Genomic DNA, 5662 nt, shown 5'->3' with positions numbered 1-5662 from the left:
ACAGATAATGCACATTGTCCATCAACGGATACTAAATTCAGTGCATCAACGAATATTGCATAACTAATCTTTCCTGTTATAGAGATTCAATATTCATATTAAAATAATATAATAAGTTAGTAAATATTTTAAACAAACATTAAGTAAAATTCCTCGCCCGCGTACACGAGACGTCGAGACATTCACCCAAATCTCCTGGACCCGAGTTGTGTTGTGGCGAGGCGGCAACACGTGTGAGTGCGCGCGCAAGGCATACAATAACACCGTGCACACCCAAATGCCTTAGTAGTTGGTATACTACTGTTGTTGCACATGGTACTATATAAAGTACTACACCCTTCATTACTTAATCAGTGTGGGACAAATCCACGCAACCATTTTCAAACTACTAACTTCAAATCAATTTCTTTATAGATTACACAAAGAACATAACTTAGATCCAAACATGAAAATTTAAATGCTCATTACAATAAACCACCTCCAACAATTAATTTTAAAAAATTAAATCAGGAACTTGTCTAAGACATGCCTCAAACTTTCCATTTTTCTAACACACAATTCATACATAAAACTCAATTTTTATTCGTTAAATAATTTATACTTGAAACTCTATTCTTCAAGCTGAGCGTACTCAAACCTTAGTAAAAACCTTCAACTTTAATCGTTTGAAGTAGCTAGGGCCCATAGCGGAGACAGCTTTCCAAGAGTGAACCCAAACTTCTCCTCCATGTCCAACTCATTTAGAGGAATTCCACCTTCAAGTTCCCAATTAAAACAGTTTATGAGGGAGCCCAGGAGCCCAACATGACAGGCACCATCCTCATTGCCAATGGCAAGCCAGGACATATCCTTCGTCCTGCACCAAATGGAATCAGCTCGAAGTCTTGACCTTTTACATCAACTTCTGAATCCAAGAACCTTTCCGGTTGAAATGACAGGGGATTCTCCCATGAAACTGGATCACGTCCAATTGCCCATGCATTGACCAGAACTTGAGAATTCCTTGGAATAATGTAGCCATTAACTTCAGTTTCCTCTGCTATTTGGCGTGGTACTAAGAAAGGAAGGGGTGGGTGTAACCTTAGTGTTTCCCTCACAATACACCGCAAGTAAGGTAATCCACAAATATCTGCCGCCTCTAGTACTTTTCCTTTACCCAGTACTTCGCGAAGCTCAGATTTTACCTTCAACATCGTTTCTGAGCTTTTCAGTACTTCTGCCATGCCCCACTCAACTGTATTTGCAGTTGTATCTGTTCCTGCAACAAAAAGGTCCTGCACGTTTCATTTAGTAGTTAATTTTTTAATGCAATTTGAACTTCATAACTGTAACGTAATCTAGTTGGAACAAGCTTGGGGACTAATTTCATCGATTATTTTCACAACAGATTTATCATTTGTATGGACTCAAATTGAATCTTGGGATAATACTGAAATAAAAAATTATATTTACACATCTGGTTTCAAAGAACGAACTCTTCCATATACTACTAATTCATTAACAAGAGAATATAATGCAATATTAAACATACCACGAATAGGTGTTCCATATGAATGTTGTCAATCACATTGGGATTCTCTCGAGAAATCTTGATCAGCTTATCAAGTGCATCTGTATACTCTACAGGATGACCAGACCTCATTAAAACCAAACGCTCATTTATCAAACTGTCTAATACATTTATTATATTTTCATAATGACGTGTCATTCTCCGCTGCACGCCTTGTGGATCCAACTTCTTCAACATGGGGAAGAAATCAACAAGATTAGGTTTACCTGCATCAACAACAATATCCGCTATCAAGTCCCTGAACTCTTTAGCTGAATCTTCATTAGGGTCTGTTAGATCCTTGGAAAATATAGTGTTTGATAGAAGATTGAGCGAAGTCCTGAAAGCAGCCTGACCAATATCTACTAATTCTCCAGTTTGACGGCACTTTTTAACGTATTCAATAAGCTCATGCACCTTACTACTATGTAGATGCTGATTTTCGTCCAGCTTGTTAACTGTAAACATGTTTAAATTGACTACTTTTCTAAGGTTTCTCCAAGCTGGGCCAACGGGTAAAAGTACCATAGAATATTTGTGATGGTCATAAACGCAGAGCCCATCCGGTATAAACCTGCTAGAGAAGGCAATGTCTTGCTTTTGAAGGACTTGCTGAGCTAGAGTTGATGAAGAGATGACAATGGTGGTCACCCTCCCCAGTTGTAGGTGCAGGATTGGACCATACAATTTGGCGAGATTGGCGAGGGACTGATGGGGCAGCTTGCCTAGTTTGGTAAGATTACCGATGATAGGTAACTGAAATGGACCTGGGGGAAGTTTTTTGCCTCTATTTGGAAATGAAAGTAGAGACTTGAAGACAACATACGCAAGCATCAGAGATAATACAAAGATGATCACGTCCATCTAGCCCGTAAACTCACTTCGTGTTTCAAGATTTCTTGGTTGGAAGTCTTGTGGTATTCTACTGGAGTTCCAACATCAACTTTGTACATCCTTATACATCTGATGGTTGCCAGCCATATCTTAAAATATTAGCCACAATAATTAGCCACGTTCTAAAGTTTTTCACAACATAACTAATTACAACTTGTTTCAAGCTCTTTCAAGTCGGAAATCTTGCTGTTTAGCTTAAATAATATATCCATTGTGCTGTATGCGCACGCCACCCACTCTTTGTTCATTGTTCCCTTGCTATGAAAAAGTCGGAAATGATAATAAACATTATTGTCATGCTTCCTGCCGATCATTTAAGCAAATTATGCAGTTTTCATCAAGGATTCTTTGTGGTATTGATGTCTGGTTTCAACTTACAAGGGCATGGTCTGCACGACAGTCAGCACATGTATCACATTGCTGTCAAAATATAATCCAGAAAAGTAGAGTATATGGAAGTATCCAGGTACTTATTTTAGGATTATATTTTTATGTAATCTATATTTGAGTACTTCACAACTATATTTAGCTTCATTAATTGAAAATTGCAATTCATTTCAACAAGCGTTTTAAACATCGCCGAGTACTAATTGAAAGGTTATCAGTTCGGTTCACAACTATATTTTAGTACTTCACAACTATATTTAGTTTCATTACTTGAAAATTGCAATTCATTTCAACAAGCGTTTTACAAAATCGCCGAGTTAGTACTCGGTTGAGTCCTAATTTTTAACCCCTCATTCAATCCCATTTTCTAATAATCGATTTTAAAACCAATTTTATTAAGAATCGGTCAAATCTTAGTTTTAATTCCGAGTACTCGAGATCAAACCTGAGTTTGACTTTCTCAATTTTAAACTTTATTTTTGCTAGTATAACATTAAATTATTAATATAATTAGAAAAAAAATTAGTAATATGTATAACTATATACTGTCAAACAATATATATATACACTACAACAAATTTGGCCATTTACGACGGTTATTTTAAACTGAAATCGTCGTAATTGAGCCATTTACGACGGAAAAATCGTCGTTTTTGGTCGAGTAGTAAATTTCTTTTTTCGTCACAAGATAAAATTGCGTCGCAAGTTAGAAAGTAGGGGCCCACATACTTAGTAAAATAATAAATCTATTTACGACGAAATATATCGTCGTAAGATACCAAAATACGACGAAAAATAACATCGTAAGTTTTGTACTTACGATGGAAAAAACGTCGGATATTACTTTACGGGACCCACTTTTAATATGATAAAACATAATTTTACGATGAAAAAATGCGTCGTAGGTTGGATTCCGGTGAGCTTCCCAGATACCGATTTTTGGAAAACTCCGCAAAACCATAACAAGTTCAAATGAGCATATTCCAACTCGTTTTTCCTCCCGAAATAATTTTAGACTACTAACCATCACAATATCATATCATCGACAAATTTTTAATTTCGACTAAATCAAACTAAAATTAACACAAACTGGTCATGTCCCAACCAAATTAAATGTTTAATATCACAAACTAAAGCATAAATCATGTACAATCTACTACCATTAAAATCAAAAAAATCATAACCGAGACATGAAAATGAAATCTAAAAATAGCCTCGAAATAGGATCTCGATTTAAAATTTTAATTTTTGCGACATCTTTAAAAAACCTTGATAACTAGATATAACCCCGTTACTAAGAAATTAAGATTTATTTCTACGAGTTGGTCATATTTAAAATCGATTCTTGCAAAACATTCGATGTTCATCCTTTTGTCTTTCATTCTATTTTTCAAATCTATCAATTTTCATTGTTGAAGTCAACAAAGGCTGTTGCAACTAGAGATTGTATAAAAAGTTCGAAATCTGAAATTCGATTCCATCCGGAAAAACATTAGCTCGTGTCAACCAGCTTTATGCCATTCCATTATCGTACACACCAAGTTCCTTTATTTTTAGTCATACTCTATACCATTCACGAGAAATATTTAAAGGGGGCCAGTTTACAACAAACAGTTGTTGTAGACCGGTATGTAACAAACGGTTTTTCCACCGTTGGATGGTGGATCGAACGGCTGGGAATTAAAACACATAAAGGGGACCACGATAATTATCTGCGGTACGGGATAATTACGAAAATACCCCTAGCCCACGGACCGCGAATAATTTCCGCGGTTGATGTCATTTTTTCTTTACCAAATACCTAGCAAACACATACACAAACACAGACAGAAACGGTTTTACACAAAAACACCCAGAGACGCAGCAGAGGCAAAAGCACAGGCGAAAAACATAACACAATCCAAGCATCAACAGCCTTGAATCATTCCCCTTTTTCCTAATTAAGGTATATAATCTATTCTTTTTGTTATTTTCATTTTTATTGATATGAATTTTTGTTTATTTATTGTTGTAGATATGATTTTGTGTATGTAATTCGAATTTTGAGGGTTGACTAATGTATAAATTATAGTATCAAATTAACATATGAATTGTACTGTGATTAAATTTGATTTTTTACAATTTCTAGGGTTAATAATTTTGAATTGATTGGTTTAATTTTTTGATATGAAATTAAATTCGAAATTTTTAGGATAAATTTAGTATTAAATTCGAATTATTTTAGTGTAAAATTCGAATTTATAATGATAAATTTAGTGTTAAATTCGAATTATATTAGTGTAAAATTCGAAGTTTTAATGATAAATTTATATGATAAAATTTGAATTTTTAATGATAAATTTAGTGTAAAATTCGAAAATTTAATGATAAAATTAGTGTTTAATTCAAATTATATTAGTGTAAAATTTGAATTTAGATATAATTAAGAATGTATAATTATGAATGTAGGGTTAATGTTAGGGTCAAATATAGGGGTTAAGTTTTAAATTTTGGGATGTAATTAACATATGATTTTGGGATGATTTTTATAATAGCTCGAACAAATGAGTGTATAATTACGAATTATGAATATAGGGGTTAATGTATTGTATACTTGGTGATTATATATGTGGTGATTATTTTTATTGTGTATATGGTGGTGTTTTATTGTGGTGATTGATGAATTATGTTCACAATATTTTCAGGTATGGATAATTTTGATGATTTCAGGAATATGTTGCCGGGTCCGAACTCGCATAATATTTTTTGGGATATTCGGTATTACGTTAGTGAGGATATTTGGGACGGTGTAAGGAGAGAGGAGTTGCAGAGCTATTCTGGGAATAAGTCATT

At 34.2% G+C, this 5662-nt stretch overlaps 1 pseudogene; it reads right to left on the bottom strand.

The window, feature by feature from the left end:
• Positions 1–657: 657 nt before the first annotated feature.
• LOC141718855 (geraniol 8-hydroxylase-like) lies at positions 658–2541 on the bottom strand (annotated as a pseudogene).
• Positions 2542–5662: the final 3121 nt, after the last annotated feature.

This window comes from Apium graveolens, chromosome 4 (assembly GCF_009905375.1).
Source record: "Apium graveolens cultivar Ventura chromosome 4, ASM990537v1, whole genome shotgun sequence".
Classification (NCBI taxonomy): Eukaryota; Viridiplantae; Streptophyta; class Magnoliopsida; order Apiales; family Apiaceae; genus Apium; species Apium graveolens.
This window is presented reverse-complemented; position numbering and strand designations above follow the sequence as displayed.